Here is a 17963-nt window from a genome sequence, read left to right as displayed (position 1 = left end):
AACACACAGCCGGGCTCTATGACCCTGAGTGCATTTCTGTTCCAAAGGGCAGCAGTGTTCTACCCCCTACCGCCTCCTGGAGAATAGAAGATGTTGAAAAGACATTCAGCCCTAGCCCTCTTCCCTTTGGATGTGAGTCCGCTGCACAGATTTTCTCTAATAACTACCCTAATTGGCAAAGGTGCACGTACTTTATGTGACAGAAAAACTCTTACAGGCATTTTGCAAACATAACATATCCTTCCCTTGCTGCAATATTTGTCTTTTGGGAAATGACTTGCAGCGCCTGGTGGTAAGTTGCTTAAGAGTTATAGTCTGTTAATTCCATTTTTTTTCTCCCTAAGAGAGAGGGGGGAAGAAAACTGTCCGATGAATATCAGGGTCCCTAGGCTCATAGGGGGGCATTGGACCAACGGTCTCCCGGAACAGCAGTGTTTTACTCTAAAATAAAAAGATTGGCTTACCAGAGCTGGATCTTGACCGGAGTCCATGGAAATTTAGGGACCAGAGTCCGAACGGCATCTTTGGCCAGGCTGCAGGATTCTGGAGATCCCTCTAAAAAGAGGCCGCACTGTGTTTTTTATTGTATATACATTTCATCAGTTTTTCAAATGCTTCTCTGACTTTCTAAAATGATTTTCTGCAGCATTCTGGAAGCTAAGGTTTGTTTCTCAAATTATATTAAAATTAATTCTTTTTCTTTTCTTTTCTTTTTTTTTGAGAGAGAGAGAGAGTGCAGGTAGTGGGCAAGAGCAGAGACAGAGAGAGAGAATCTCAGGAAGACCCATGCTCAGTGTGGGGCCTGACCGGGGGCTAGAGCCCATGACCCTGAGATCATAACCTGGCCGAAATCAAGAGTTGGATGCTTAACCGACTGATCCACCCAGGCGCCCCTGAAATTAATTCTTAATTGTATGCCATTGCCTAATCCCATCTTTCAGGATGGAATTTTTCAGAGCCCATGTGTATCTATCACCCAGTGCTGATAAGCATCCGCAGGTGGCCAGCCCTCTTCCTCTCTTATCCTGTACCTCCTGCCCCATCTCTTATAAAGCAAGTCCCAGACATCACATTAATTTATCGAAGGGAATGCTTAAGGACACAAAAATGCAGGGGCGCCTGGGTGGCTCAGTCAGTTGAGCATCTGCCTTCAGCTCGGGTCGTGATCCCAGGGTCCTGGGAGCGAGCCCCACACTGGGCTCCCTGCTCAGTGAGGAGTCTGCTTCTCCCTCTCCCTCTGCAGCTTCCCCTGCTTGTGCTCTCTCTCTCTCTCAAATAAATAAACAAAATCTTAAAAAAAAAAACAAAAATACACTTATGTGAATGAGAATTATGATCCCATGTTGCGTACATATTAACAGTATGTTGGAATTTTTGGAATGCACATTCATGTGTGCCATGTCATTTAATTCTTCCAGTAATCTTCGATGTGCAAATCTTTATTCCCATGTTGGAAATGAGAAAACCATGGCTTTGACAGAGATTGTCATTTCTACTCAGTTGCAACACACATGCGACAGAGATGGGGCTGTCAGATTCCAAGTCTTAGCCTCTTTCCAACACAACGCTACCACCTCACAGACAGGTGGTCGTGAATGAACTTCAGCCATATCCCTACGTGAGAGAGAGAAAGGGAATTTCAAGTGGTTCGTGCATTTTACAACCTAATCTTTCAGTAGTTTGGAGATTTTTGGAGCTCATCATCCTTAGATCGGTAATTGCGTTTAGTCCTGTGTTGTGTAATTGGACTATCAGGACCTTGTAGGAAATTACTCTTAGTAGGAACAAGGCACTAGGTTTGAATCACGTTAATATGTAACTAGCCCGTTTTCTGTCCTGGGGAAGCTGGTTCACTTCTCTGTGCTACAGATAGAATTGATATTCTGACAGTTCCTAAATGGGGTGTTTATGCGTTTATTTTGTGCTTAAACTTGCTATGTGTTCAGGGGATACCAAGATGAGCAAAGCGGATCCTGGCCTCAGGAAGCTTACAATCCAATGGAAGGGAAAAATAAATACATAAATATTTGTAATACTTGTCAAAATAATTATAGATAATTTAGAAGCTCAGAAGATAATAAAACTATTCCTTTTTTTAAAAAAAGATTTTATTTATTTATGTGACAGAGAGACAGCCAGCAAGAGGGGAACACAGCAGGGGAGTGGGAGAGGAAGAAGCAGGCTTATAGCGGAGGAGCCTGATGTGGGACTCGATCCCAGAACGCCAGGATCACGCCCTGAGCCGAAGGCAGACGCTCAACGACTGCGCTACCCAGGCGCCCTGAAAGGCAAATGTTAGTAACCTGGGCTATAGCTGATGAAGTTGAGGTCTGTATGTCTGGTGATTTGAGCATCTCGGGTGAAGGGAGTAGCCTCAGAGAAGCACTGAATGAGCTAGGGGTCTGGGAGGCAGAGAAACTTCTTGGGCTCAGGGATCAGGAAACAGTGAATGAAAAGGTCAAAATCCATAATGATGAGGAAAGACGCTGAGTGGATACATATTGTCACGTGAAAAAGGAACATGGTTTCAATGGTGTCTACTGATCAGCGGAGTTCGTATGGACACTCTGAATGATGATGTGATTATTTGGGGGGAGGCCATGGCCTTAGAATGCATGAAACTCTGATCATGCTTTTTATTTTCACCTATGGTTCTTTCTTTTTTTTTTCATTTTAGACTGCGGTCAGCTCTCTGCTATGAGCAATTTGCTAGCCGCTGAACTTAAGTTAAGACCTTATAAACCCCCTTGCGCACCTGGGTGTCTCAGTCGTTAAGCGTCTGCCTTTGGCTCAGGTCATAATCCCAGCGTCCTGGGATCGAGCCCCACATTGGGCTCCCTGCTGAGTGGGAGCCTGCTTCTCCCTCTCCCACTCCCCTTGCTTGTGTTCCCTCTCTCGCTGTCTCTCTCCGTCAAATAAATAAACAAAATCTTTACAAGAAAAAAAAAAGACCTTATAAACCCCCTCTACAATTATATTACCTACAAAGAATAATTGGATAGTGAGTTAAGCCAACAGACACTTTTTGATTTCATATTATTTAACCATCTCTGTTCCAGGTGGCAGTGGCTTAAGCAATTTGTTTTTGTTATCCAGGTGTCTTTTTGTTTAATTAAATTTGATTGGTAGGTTTCCTAACTTAAAAATTAATCAAAATTAAGGCAGTGAAACTATTCTATAGTAGTGGGTCCATGTCATTATATATTTGTCAAAACCCATAGAATGTACAACACCAGGAGTGAACCCCAATGCAAACTATAAACTTTGAGGGATAATGATGTATCAATGGAGGTCCATTAACTGTAACAAATATAGCCCCCTGGTGTAGGATGCTGATTGTGGGGGAATGTATGCACGTGTGGGGGTAGGAAAATCTCAGTAGTTTCTGCTCAATTTTTCTGTGAACCTAAAATTGCTCTAAAAAATAAAGTCTATTAAAAAAATTAATGCAAGTAGAGAACCAACGAAAGCCAGAAGTCTTCGGTCTAGGGAATTTCATACGGGGTTCAGAAATTGGTGCTAAAAGTGGGGCTACTATGTCATAGTGCAACTGGGGGCAGCAGGGAACCGGGATGCTTCCAGCCGCACCCAAGGGTGGCAAGAGGTTCCTCAGAACTAATAAATTCTCTTGTGGTGTGAGAAGAGTCAGCCAAGAAGAGCATGACAGGGGAGAGATCTTAGAGTCAGAAAGAATGTTATAGAATTCTGGAAGTGCGGCATCACTGTCCTGTTCCTTCCAGAATTGATGCAGAATGAACCCTCGCTTTCAAAAAAGCCCTGTAGTGATGTCTTGCCTTAAGAGTACATCTTGATTTTGTCATGAAAGTTGGCTCCTCGGCCATTTTTAATTTTTACTTTAAAGTTCAAAACGCAAACAAAAACATGTATATCTAATCTAATCTGTCAGATTCTGCCAAGCCTCTCTCACTATTTTGTTAAAAATCATGGCAGCTAAATGTCTATCTCTATCTCCAGACAGACAGATGTATAGATATATAGAGATATATATCTCTCTCTAGATATTTATCTCCCTGGCATAAATGTGCCCTTTTGCTCTTGCATGACTGTTTGACTAAGTACTCTCTACCATCACTTATTCTGTCTTCTCTAAACTCACTTGTTTTGAGTTTGCTTTTTTATTTTCACTGAATATTTTCTTTTGACTCTTAGTATTAAAAGCGATAACACACACACACACACAAATCTTGAAAAAAAGCAGTAACAAGAGTTGGGACCAAGTTTCTTTGGTATTCCTATAGGGCTGGTTTCTGGCGGCCTCATGGTCCCTGATCTTGCATATCTTCCTTAGCCACAACATAGTTCCATTTGTTTAGAATCCTGGTTCCTGGGTCAATCATTTTATTTCTTTAAAGAACTATACGACTTGCAATTGCAGGAAGGGACTAAGTGAGCCAGGAAATGAGGATGCCTGATCAATCCTTCAGTCACTTTCCCGGAGTGTTGGTGAAGTCAGTGAAATCTTCCTTGCATAATTCTTTTTTTTTTAAAAAAAGATTTTATTTATTTATTTGACAGAGACAGACAGCCAGCGAGAGAGGGAACACAAGCAGGGCGAGTGGGAGAGGAAGAAGCAGGCTCCCAGTGGAGGAGCCTGATGTGGGGCTCGATCCCGGAACACCGGGATCACACCCTGAGCCGAAGGCAGATGCTTAACGACTGCGCCACCCAGGCGCTCCTCCTTCCATAATTCTTATCAAAACTCTGGAGTTGCCCAGATCAATCTTAGGAAAAGAAAACTGGTATGATTCTGTTTGAGGGGGTAAAATAATTCAGGATCTTGGCATGCAGCTATTGTACTTCTGTACAATTACATTGTATGTTGAAATTTACTATCTCCTTGTTTTTTTAAAGATTTATTTTTTTGTTTTACAGTAGGAGACGAGGGGCAAAGGGAGAGAGAGTCTCAAACAGATTCCGTGCTGAGCTCGGGGCTCCACGTGGGGCTCTGCTATGGGGCTCAATCTCACAACCCTGAGATTAGGACCTGAGCCAAAACCCAGAGTCAGGCGCTTAACTGACTGCGCCACCCACGCACCCAAAATTTACTATGTCTTAAGAGAAATATGGCTTCAGAATTTTTTTCTTGCATCTCAATCTGCCAATCACAGAGAAATTCAGTAAATGCCTAAGAAACTAGGTCTGATCACCTTGAATTTCTTTTACTTCCACCATAATATTTTATTAATTTTTTTCCACGTGCCATAAAATGTATCAATGATGTCTATGTCTTGGCTGTTTTATATTGCAGAATCATATGATTTCTAACTGGCGCTCTCTTGTTAATCCATTGGCAAATATTTACCTCTATTCTGTCCAAATGGAACATCCTGAAATTACTTGATACCTCAAAATATTACATATTTCTTTGGCTATTTAAAAGATAATTATTGATCTTTAAAATTATTATCTATAATTTAATCTTTCAATTATTTTTACTTTTTAAGTCAGAAAGTAAAGCTACTTTCTTCAAAAAATAATTTTTTTAGGAAATCAGAGGTGTGCCCTATGATATATGAGTGTATATCAGTAAATGTTACCTAGCTCCCTCGGTAATTTGCAGGGGTAATGTACAACGCACTTCACAATCTTCCAAGAACGAGGCATTGGTCTTAGAACTAGAGAAAATTGCTGGATATCAAAGAGAGGGCTTCTGAGGTAGTTGATATAGCTGTGCCAAGAAGACCCAGCTAGCCATCCGTTCTATTGTTGGAGAACTGTGGCAAGAGTCTAGATTCCATCTTGATACAGGCCAGCAGAGAGAGTGATTTACAGTACATTCTAACAGAGCAGCATGGCACTGAGGAACGTCTTCAAAATCAGAAAGGCCAGTTTGGATTTGAAATTTCTTATCCTCTGGGGATAAGAGTTTCCTTCTTTATAAAGGAGCACGGCGATATCCTCCATGTAGGGCTGCCAGATGTTTACAGCTCACATGGGTCAAACACAGTCGCCAGCCCACAGGAAGTGAGAATTCACTGAGAAGGGTTGCCATCATTCCCTTCATTTCTGTGGCCCCGTTCTTCTGGGTTGCTCTTTCATTCTTGGAAAATCTCTCCTTGGGCTCTTCATCTTCTGCTCATGCCTTGAACATGAATGCTTTCCAGCTGCCTTCTGTTCTCTTTGTGCTTACTCTCTCCAGTAATCTCATCCAGAACCCTGACTTTTGCCCTAACCTCAGCAACTGCTTCCTAGCCTGAACCATTTTTCAGCATTTCTCCTGGGCTTCAAATCCAACTTGCTACTAGTAATTTCTGCTTGATTATCCCCCAGTTACCTCAGACTACACATGTCCGCAACTGAACTCGCCATCTTTCCCTTCACGCACTCTCTCGTTGCCTCTCCTACCTGGGTTAAAGTAGCACCATTCACTTATTCTCTGCAGCCAGAAAACTGAGGGTCATCTTTGAACATTCACTACCATTTTTATACCCAACTATGTCATCTATTCCTGTCAATATTGCCACATAAATATCTTTTCATCTCTACCGTCCTAGTCTGGGCCCCCATTCTTTTCCTACTATTAAGTAGCTTTCCCCGTTTCAAGCATCAACCGTCTCCAGACTATTTTATACAAAGCCAAGAGAATAATTTTCTTTTTGATACTACTTTCTTTAAAAATTTTTATTTTATCCAAAATGTTTTATAAAAAGATCATAAAATGCAGATACATAAAAATAAGAAATAACTGCCTGTAATCCACTAGCCAGATGAAACCACTACTAAAATTTGGCATACATTCTCTCAGATTATTCAAACTTTTAAATAGTAGGCTGTGCTGTAAGGTCAAACCCTAGCAGGTTTTGATTCCTTGATATGGTGAGACTGAAAATAAACAGCTAATGAGGTGCCTGAGTGGCTCAGTTGATTAAACTTCTGGCTCTTGATTTTGGCTTAGGTCATGATCTGAGGCGCCTGGGACCCAGCCCTGCGTTGGGCTCCCTGCTCAGTAGGAAGTCAGCTTGCTTAAGACTCTCTCCCTGTCCCTCTGTCCCTTCCCCTGCTTGCTCACTCTCTCTCAGTGAAATAAATAAATAAATAAATAAATAAATAAATAAATATTAAAAAAAAAAAAAAAGAAAAAAGAAAAGAAAGAGCTAGGATCTGCCGTCTGACCTGCACTGGGCCACGGATGGTCCCTACACTGTGCTGATATAACAGAGGCCGACCATTGGTTGGTGATCAATTTTCGATCGATTTCATTTTAAAGGACATATGGTCAAATCACATACGTTTGTTGAGGTTATAGTTTCTCCTGAAAGAAATAGATGTCATCCTAGGAGTGATCCATCCTGCAGCATGAAACTTGGACAGGAAGCTGAGTTGAGGTAAAAGGCTTTTTTCTCTTTACTCCCAGAGTTCCCTTCATCTATACTCTGAGGATTTCAGGGCATTTCTGGTGAAGTAACAACAATGGCTACACCAGGGAAGCTGGGAGCAAACCCGCCTTATTAGAGCCCAAGGGTATGCCCTGGGCATGCGCAGTAGAAATTCTGTGGGTGGTGCTTCCTTCCCGGTACTCCCAAAACTACAGCGAGACTCAAAGTTATAGCCCGTTTTTTGCTCAGCTGTGGGGGAAACAAGGGAAAGGGTCCGTTTGATACTCGAGACAAAATTAAATGACTAAATACGTGCAATTAGAAAGGCTAGACAGAGCTAAGATACCCAGGAAGCAGATGTTGTCGAAATCTGTTCAGTGCTCAGTGACTTGAAGTCAGCCGTCATTCAAGGCAAGTACCTCGTGGCCCACAACTGGCCCCTTTTCAGCACTGATGGGTCTTAATTTACTTGCACTCCGTGTTTTATAATTCTGTGTGTGGAAATAATTGAATGACCTTTGAAAGGTAAAATCTTCTCTAGGTGTTTGATTTTCAACTAGGTAACAATCCTTAGAGGAAACAAGCCTTCATAAACCATAGGTGGCCATGTTGCTTTGATTTCAATGAAAGTCACAGGTTTTGACTGGGGACAGTTTGGGTGGTTAACAGCCTCCCCCCTACCCCCACTTCCCGCGGAGATATTTCAATGTCGCCCTGGGTGGTGACGCTGCTTTGGCACTTGCTGTATGATCCATTATCTTGTGTAGGAACTTGCAGCTCTCCAATTTAAATGTATCTTGTTAATGCTTCCTTGTTCTACTCTTGGAAAGTAGGTCTGAGATTTTCCCAGTCTCAAAAGGCATTTTTATGTACCAATTATTTTACCCTAATATCTTTGAAGACGGCAATTAACATAGTATATTTAAATAGCTAAGTTAAAAAAAATAAAAAGCTAAGTTTTTCCTCTGTATATCCTGGCCTCTGAAATGTCACAGATCATGTGTATTGCCTGCTATTTGGATCATGGGGGAGGAGGTGTTTCAAATTAAAGTAAAAACAAATTCAGCCTTTCCATTCCTAAAGTTAGCTGTATTTTATCGTTGTAGAACAGATTCAAGTGGGAATCTGCTTCTGTAAGTTACCTTTAGTTTCTTAAGAATCCTCTTCTCACAGAGTTAAGCTAAGAATCTTTTCAGCCTTTTTCTAAATATTTGCATTTATGGATAGGAAATGGAAATATTTTTCATTTTTATAGCACCAAGAATATGTCCAAACTTTTTATAATGGAATAAAATAGACCAAGATAATGTCTGTTTTATAAATTGTTGTTCAATTATAAATGGTTTTATGCTAATTGAATTAAATGTACGCTAATGTTTAAAGATTTGTGTACTCCAATATTTAAATACTTGTTTTCTTCTAAGGCCCAGGATAGTGGGTTGCTTATACCACTAGATCTCCAACTTTAGTTGTACCCTGATTGTCTGGAAAATCCTGAGTCCTTTCCTGAGCATCTGAATCTGTAGATCTTAGGAGGACCAATAATTCACCTTTCTAACAAATTTTTAGGTGATGCTGATGCTTCTGGCCTAGGGAACCCCACTTGGAAAACCACTGGTTTAAGCATTCAGAGGGATGCTTTTCATAGAGCTTGTCTGGGTACTGGAATGTTTCTGGGGCTGATAGACACGGACAGGGACTTCTCACAGGTGTTCCAAATCTAAGCCCTTTGGTCTACATCTCCATTTAATTTCACGATCTTTGGAATTCTGGCCCTGAGGATGGGAAGAGGGCTGATGCCATTAGCTCCCCCCAAATCAGCTATGGGAGAGTAGGCAGGAGAAGCATGTATTAATTTAGGTTTGCACAGGTTGAGTTGGACGTCTGGGTAGAAGTGTACGAAAGGCAAGTAGAAATTAGGGACCAGCACTCAAGAGCAAGAACAGGGCTGTAGAGAGAAGGAAACGAATAACTTACTGATGACCTAGGGGTTGATGCTTTCACTGCCTTGTTTCATTTAATCCCCACACGTCTCCTGAGGGTAGTCAAAAAGTATTCTTATTTTTTATCAATGGGGAAGGAAACTGAGATTTGGATATTAAGTAACCTGTAATTACTTGTCTAGGACCCAAAACTGAACCCCGGTTGGTCTGTTTCTAAACTCTCTATTATATTTGTGGATGAGAGAGTTTGAGAAGGGAAGGTAGGCTTTTGTGTCCTGTCCTACAAAGGGATCAGTTAGCAAGAAGGCTGAGAAAGGTCATTTAGAGTTGCTGTCTGAAAAGAAAGCCTGTAGCATTTTGGTTGATGGTATAAGTCCCTCGACTACAGAGGGCAAGGAAGAAGCGGCAGTGAGTGAAGTATTTGCTGATCGAAGATTGGTTTTAAAAGGAAAAAGACAGGTGGATGATACTTTGAAGATTAGGGTCTTCCCTAATGTAGGCACCTGTTCAGGACCAAATGTTCGTGTCCCACCCAAGTTCATAAGCTGTGGTCCTAACCCCCAATGTGATGATATTTGGAGGTGAGCCACCTTTGGAAGGTAATTAGGTTCTGATTCAGTTATGAATATGGCACCTCCATGATGGGATTGGTGCCCTCATAAGAAGAGGAAGAGACAGATGTCTATTTCTCCATGTGTACGCACCCAGAAAAGGCCATGTGAGCACACGATAAGAAGGTGGCCGTCTGCGAGCCCTGAGAAAGACCCTCAGCAGAACTGGACTGTCCTGACACCCTATCCTTAGACTTCTGGCTTCCAGAAGGGTAAGGAAGTAAATGTTGTTTAAGCCCCCCGGACTATAGTATCCTATTAGAGCAGCCCAAGCGAAGACAGCGCCCAGGAAAATTGGTGAGTTGTTTGTGCAGGCATGGTCCATTAAAAGGTTGCTCTGAGGGTTTTGAATAGATGAAATTGGTGTCTCTTGATGTCTGTTCCCTTCCCTACTTCTGCTGGAACACTTTCAAACAAGCAGGGTATTCCAGTCTCGTAGCGTTCTCCTGCCAAATATGCTTAATTATGTAACTGGGTGAGGTGTGCGTTGCCTCTTACATAAGAACCGGTTTTTCTGTCCTTCATCAAGCTAGATCGGGCTACCTCTTCGCTCGTGCGCCTGTGATATGTGAGGTGGCAAAGGCGGTGTTAAAAGCATTCCTTGAATGGCTTTCACTCTTAGTTGGGGCGTCGGTGCTGAGGAGCTCAAGTTCTTAACACTTAACACTAAGGAAATCAACTGTATTAGATTTAGGTCTCTGAAGTGTTTAGAGAGCTACCCAAAATAAATGAAATATCAAGTTTTTGATTCATATGGGTCAGTCCCTTCATAGGCAAGATAGCATAAAATGGTATTTCCTTTCTGCTCTGAACTCGTTTTATCTTTTGATTTTGAAGTTACAGTGGAGATGACTTATAAATGACTACAGATTTTTTCTTCTACAGCATGACTAAAAAGATTCATAGTTGATTTATTATTGATCTCCCGAATATGTAACAGGTAGAGCCAAGAGAATGAAAAGCATATTAAACATGAAGCTAGTGGGGCCGAACTTCTTTTTCGACCAGACAGAATATAAAATGACTAATACATCACCAGGATACTAATTAGTATCTAAGAGAAAATGATACCGCTGATATCACATAATTTCTATGAATTGGAATACGTTTTGGAAATGATTTATGGGTTTTTCTTTTGTCTGGAGAATATTGTAGCTGAGGTTTTTAAAGGGCTAGGAATTCTCCCTGAGGGTCAACTTGAAGACTGTGTGAAGCTTTACCAACTTGAGGTCTCAAGAGTAGACAGACACTCAAATTTCCCCCAAAGTCAGCCCGGTGTGTGGGTGAAATTTAATAGCTATCCACACAAGATTAGAGAAACATCAGCAGCTTCTGAGACAGATAGAGTTAGAGATAGATAAAGATATAGTTTTTTACAGGCCAATGGTGGCACTATCCTTCTTCTAAGTCACCTGGAACAAAAAGGATATATAAAACCATAACCTTTTTGTGTCCCATCTGTAAAATGGGGATAATAGTAGTACCCACTTTATAGAGTTGTTATGAAGATTAACTATCAATGCATGTAAAGCCCTCAGAACCATACCCACCATAGAGTAAGCCCCCAGTTAAGGTATTTACTACCTGGAAGGGAAGATGGAATAAGTTCTCTTCCCACGGCCGTCAGCAAAGAGTAAAAAACAAAACAAAAAACAAAAAACAAAAACGGGGGGCAGGAGGGAGAAAGGTAGAGACAACTCGGCCAGGTAAGTTCAGCAGTGAAGGGGCAGATTGGAGAACTCTGGTGCAGATGAGGCCACCCGTGATGTGAGGGGCACATCACAACAGATCTATCTGGCTTGCTTGGGAGGGCACTTCTTGTGGGGACAGTGTCTCCCAGTGGGTGGCCCGGGTAGGCAGGGACAATGCTCTTAATTCCCTTTCCTTGAACTAGGCATTTGCTTTTGGATTATTGTCATCTCTGAGCACAAGCTCCAACTCGAGCAGCCTTTGAAGGAAGCTACTTTCTCCCATTCAAGACTCAGGGTTCACTTCGAAGTAGAAGGGACTCTACTTCTTTCTCATGCTCTCAACCCTTGCCTACGTTTGGGAAGACAGCATGTTGTTTGCGTCTTTAACATGTATGGACAGATCCTTTCCTGAACAGACCTCTCTAATCAAAGAATCACAAAGCCTCCTCCAGATATATATTTAGAAATGTTGCCATGGTCACTGTTTCCTGTTTGGGCGTCTGTCATCTGCCTACTGCAGCCTGCAGGTGAGACTCTTCCAACAGCTCATCATATATTTTTGTGCCAGAACCATCGTGGCGGGGGGGGGGGGAGAACTTGGGAAGAATCCCTTGTCGCCATCACCAGTCTTGCTAATTGCTTTACAATTTTACTGTAATTGGGCAAGTCCCTGGGCCTCCCTGGACCTCCATTCCCTCCTTATGTAAAATGAGGGTGTGGGTGAACCTCTAAACTCCTTCAAGGTGTGATGTCACATTTGATACACATGATCCTAGTCACGAAGAAGTTAACTAACTCTAGGGCTGCGAACGTATTTCTCACATACCGATCACAAAGGCAATTCGACAGCAATCCCTTCCACTCAATACAATCTCAAGGAGATTGGATCTAGTGACCCGGAAGCCACTGTTACAGCTGACTTCCCCTTGGGCTCCATGCCGTCTAGCCCGACCTATCCCCACCCTCACTTTACTTGAAGCAGGCTTTGCTGTTATTTACTTCTTGGAGGCTCCCAAAGTTCAAGCCAGTTCATCAGAAAGATTCCTGGGGGGTGCCTGGGTAGCGCAGTCGTTAAGCGTCTGCCTTCGGCTCAGGGCATGATCCCGGCGTTCCGGGATCAAGCCCCACATCGGGCTCCTCCGCTGGGAGCCTGCTTCTTCCTCTCCCACTCCCCCTGCTGTGTTCCCTCTCTCACTGGCTGTCTCTCTGTCACATAAATAAATAAAATCTTAAAAAAAAAAAAAAGAAAGATTCCTGGGCTCACAAGACTTCATGGAAGTGAGAGGTTTTAATCCCAGCCTGGGCAGGATCAGACTGACAGGGGTAAGACTGGTCTGAGTATTGTCTGGGATTCTCCTGTCACTGTTCATTGAGGATGTAGAAACTGTCCCACCATACTTTGAATAGGGTCATTTTCCAGGCATGATCATGACAGCATTTCTCTAGGTGGCTAGCAATCGTGGAGAGAGGACATGCAAAGAAAGTTACTAATATGGACTATGAGGTGGCTGTGAAATTGAAGAATTGGATTTTTTATGTATTCTAGGGATGACAAAACAATCGCCCAAGAAAGAGTAATGCTGACTCTGTCAATGACTGGGAAACTCCGGGGTGAGCATTAATGAGCCCACGGATATTACGTCAAAGATGAGATTTGTTCCCTGTATATTTCTAGCATCCAGCCATGTAAGTGTACAGATAATCTACACACGCAGAACGCAAACTTGAAGGTTCGGATCAAAGCTTTTGTAAATTATTTCGTAAACTTCTCGGGGGTAGGATTGTCTAATACATGTTGTCTTAGCCTAAGTACCTGAGTTCATTACACTCAAAAGAGAGGTTTAGCTGCTTTAGATGTTTGTTGAGATGAAGAGAGGAGACACCTATATACATAGATAAATTGCATGGTGTGTTCGATAATATTTTAAGTGAAAATGTGGCCCTCTTGTCTGTGAGAGAAGCTCATAGGTACTCTCGAGCAAATGACTTCTTCAGAATGTTCTATTTTCATTTTATCATTCTGGTTTGGGGACCTTGAAGATTTAAGTCATATCAGAATGCACAAAGCAAGAAATTTTCTTAGTACAGTTAATATCTCCCGCCCCCCACCCCATTTATTAGGCTTGAATGCTGTCAGGGAGCTTTAATGGGGATGCTGAAATCTAAAATATTTTTTGAAACAGGTAAAATGATTTAAAGTACTAAGGGTTCATTTACTAATAAGCCAGGCTGTTGCACATAGACCTCCTTCGTTTTTTCCCGAGAGCTTCTCAAGGCCCAGCAGTCCACACCCACTCATTCGGCATGGTTCAGAAATTGTTTCAAGGCTTCATCTGAAAGACTGAGGGTGTTCACATCCTTTTTTAGTTACTTTTTTATATGCTATAAACTATTGTAGACCTGTAAAAAGTATAGATGGCAGTATAATTAATACTCATTGTACTGGTCACCTGGTTTAAGAAGATCACAAACATAATTGAGGTCCCCATGAATCCCTGTCAAAAATTTTCATACTTTTACTATATACATATGTAGCCTTAAAATTCTGCTCTTTTTGGCATATCTCTAAATCTATAGGTACCATGCTCCATATGCCTTTCTTCAAGAGCTTTTTTTGTTCATCTATATATTTTTGACATTTAACCATGTTGGCATATGTAAGTTCTATTTTGCTTGCTTTCACTGACGTTTGGTATTTTATTAGGTGACTAGACCAAAACTTTTTTCATCTGTTCTCCTGCTGTTTGATTGCTTCAAAGTTTTCTCAGTTTTGAAAGATAATCATGTTAAACATTCTTTAACATTTCTCCATATCTCTTATGGAAGAATCTCTTTAGGATTAAATATGTAAGAGCAGAACTGCTGGGACATAAGGTACGCACATCTTTATCAAGACTAACTAGGACCAGAGAGTTCTTTAAAGAGGTTATGCCCATTTACAGTTTTCCTGAAGAGTGTCACTACTGCTCTGCATTTTTGCTGACACTTACCAGAATTTTTTTCTTGACCCCAATATTCCTTATTGTTTAATGGACATTTCCCTGATTGCTCCTAAGGTTGAGCAGCTTTTGTTATATTTATTGGCCAATCACGTTTCCCGTTCTGAGAATTATGTCGTTACATTGTTTTGCTCATTTTAAAAAATTGTTTATCTTCTTAGTGAATTACAGAGGAGTTCTTTACAATATTTGGTCACTAATATATTTTCTCCCAGTCTGTGTTCTTTTTATTTTTAAGTGTTATCTTTTAATGAGCAAATAATTTGCTAATTATTTAAAAAGTTTTTCTCTTTAATAAAGCTTTTCATACCCTGGGATTGTAAAGCTATTTCCCTCAATTTTGTTTCATAAACATTTTAAAGTATTCCCCTCCCCCCATTTAGCTTTAATTTCTCTTGTAAATCATGTGGGATAGGGATCTAATTTTATTTTTTCATGTAAATAACCAATTATTCTAGTAGAATTTTTTCGAGAGAGAATGAGAGAGAGAGAGAGAAAATGAGTGGGGGGAGGGGCAGAGGGAGAGAGAATCTTAAGCAGGCTCCATGCCCAGCATAGAACCTGATGCTGGGCTTGATCTCACGACCCTGAGATCATGACCCGAGCAGAAATCAAGAGCAGACGCTTAACTGACTGAGCCACCCAGGCGTCCCTCAAGTAGAACTTATTGAATGGAATTGTCTATGCTAGGAATAGGTGAATTTTTATTAATCCTATTTGGGTTTGTTTTGCTTCTTGAAACTAAGGGATCAGATTACTATCAATTTTGGGAAAACAGAAGACATTATCTCTTTGGATATTTTCTTTCCTGCATTCTATTTATTTTCTTTTTCTGGAACTCATATTAGAACTATGTGTGAACGTCTGTCTTCCATGTTACTTGACCTCTTTTTCCTGTTTTTTACATCCTTGATTCCCTGTCTTGCCTTCTGCGCAATTTCCTCTGAGTTAAGTTCTTACTAATTTTTCTTCAGCTGTGTCTAATGTGCTGCTTACATTTCTAAGTTTTCATTTCAATGATTCTATTTTTCACTTGTATAACTCATAGTTTAGTCTTTTTCTATCTCATCTTTTTCAATAGTGTTGTTTTTTCATGTGTTCCGTTTCTCTTTTGCCTTTATTTTGGCCTACTCGTTTCATGGCTCCGAGACTTTTGTTATTTGAAGTTCTTCCATTATGTGTTGACTTCAGGTTGGTTCTTCAGTAGGGTTTCTTTGATTATTTGTAAATTTTGGATTGTGAAATCATCTCAAGTGGGACTTACTGGTGGGAATCTTGCACAACCTCCAGGGCAATTTTTAATCTCCTCCTGCACAGGGTATTTCTAGCTTGGTTTATTTGGTACCTTTTTTGGTTGGTTCAGACATCTCTAGACAATGGAACAGGTGTGTGAGTATACATTTTGGGGGGAGATAATTATTTTTTTCCACCCAAAGCCTAGGCCAAGATGAACAGTCTTCTTTTCTTGTGTGGCTTTTTTTTTCTTTTTTCTTTTCTCCAGTCTACCTTTTATAGAGGGGTAAAACCTTCTGGAACCTCTCTTGATTCAGGTTGCTCAGTTCTACCTCCCTTTCCTCAGAAAGGCTCCAGACATTTTCTGTTACTCCTGTGGTGATTGAGAACCTCAAGTTCTGGTTGCAAAAACATGTAAAACCCTGTAGAACTGTTTAGCGTTATCAGCCTTTTCTTACCTTTCTAGTTTAAGTGTTTCCATTGTTTTTGGCCACTGTAGAGTTCTCTTGCATAATTCTTTCGTTTTATAGCAGGAGCATTTCCACTCCCAAACTGCCAGGAAGAGAAGTCTGTTTACTTACCTTTTAAAGCTTAAGTTATTTAGATAACAGTCTTGGGTTAGGGTGAAAGTGATGTAAGCACCGATAGAGCCAAACCATCACAGAGTGTAATATGAATGTGTTTACCTTAATAATTGGTGTTGTGATGTTACCTGCATTAAACTGTATCTTCGGGAAAATAACTCGCTCTCAACTGCAAATGTTTTTATTCTTTCAATACCAGTTCGTTGCTACTAAGTGTCTGTGATCTGTATGACAGTGTGAGATGTACCTCAGATTTCAGTGTATTGACTATTGCCCTATTTCTCTCTTGGCCAAGAGATACACAAAGCCCTGTGTGAATTGGAAAAATGACAACCGACGTAATGCAGATCTTCTCTAAGAAAAATGTCTCCTTAAAACAAAACGAAAAGAAATTAAGTGGTGCTGGAATCTTGACAATGTTGTCATGAACGGCTGCCAATTAAAAGCAATTAGCCCCATTGTTCTTTATTCACTGGACATGCAGCTTAATGGCGCTCAAAGGGCTCACAGTCTGAATGTGATCTGATCTCTTTTTACAAGTAATTATGACTCAAGGGAAGGCTCAGTAGATATATCTACAATTATACATACGTGTATGGCCATTTTGTTCCCTTAGAAACAGTATCCTGTTATTTGTACCGATTTTCTAGAAAATTAACTTTTCCAGTTGGGGAAGCTTGGTTTACTTGGCAAGAGGATGCATAATAGCACCCATTTACATCTACTGATTTGGCAGAGACATAAAGAGTATGGTGAGTAATGCCTTTCATTTAAGTATACCTCTCCTGAAAGATTGCTGCAAGGGGTTTTGAAACGAAGTGTTCTTTTGAGAAAAAAATAACCAAAACTTAAAAAAATAATTTTATTATTATATTAATAAACCCTCTTTATTATTATTTTATCTTATGGCTATACCAGAAAGTTCCTCTGCCCTTAAATGGCTATGGGACCTCTAGGTATAAGGATCAAGTAATAATAACTATTTCTTTCTTTTTAAAAAGATTTTATTTATTTATTGGACAGAGAGAGAGACAGCGAGAGAGGGAACACAGCAGGGGCAGAGGGAGAGGGAGAAGCAGGCTCCCCGTTGAGCAAGGAGCCCAATGCGGGGCTTGATCCCAGGACGCTGGGATCGTGACCTGAGCGGAAGGCAAATGCTTAATAGCTGAGCCACCCACGTGCCCCAACAATAACTATTTCTTGGGGCAAAAGAGATCTTAGGAAGTCTGTTCCAAGGTCATTGTGACCTTAAAGCAAGCCAGAGAACAGGCAAGCTCCACATTGCTCTTCCCATGGCCTTAAGCTCTCGTGAAGTGGCTCTGAAACCACAAATGGCATCCCTTGAGTGTGACGACAGAAGGGCGAATATCCATTAATGCATCGTCACGGCTTCTTTGACATCTCTCTCACCAATGCCTGAGAGGTCCATGGGATCCCAACAGCCAATGGTGATAGAGAAGTCTGTGGGACCACTTCGCTTCTCTCATAGTTGAGTTGAGGAACAGGACAGCAAAGCCGCCAGGTTCCCTAGGAATAAATTTGTGATTTCTTTGACTCCATAAATC

General features: G+C 41.1%; 1 long non-coding RNA gene across 1 annotated transcript in view; it reads left to right on the top strand.

Moving 5' to 3' along the window:
• The window catches only part of LOC123786228 (uncharacterized), a 37355-nt gene continuing 19392 nt past the window's right edge, over positions 1-17963 (top strand). The window contains exon 1 of the long non-coding RNA XR_006777919.2: positions 1-132. This is a non-coding gene — a long non-coding RNA (uncharacterized LOC123786228). The remainder of the gene's footprint in view (positions 133-17963) is intronic.

The sequence above is a fragment of the Ursus americanus genome, chromosome 31 (assembly GCF_024610735.1).
Source record: "Ursus americanus isolate L20-20 chromosome 31, mUrsAme1.1.p, whole genome shotgun sequence".
Taxonomy (NCBI): Eukaryota; Metazoa; Chordata; class Mammalia; order Carnivora; family Ursidae; genus Ursus; species Ursus americanus.
The sequence above is the reverse complement of the archived record's forward strand: the minus strand, read 5'-3'. Positions and strand labels throughout refer to the sequence as shown.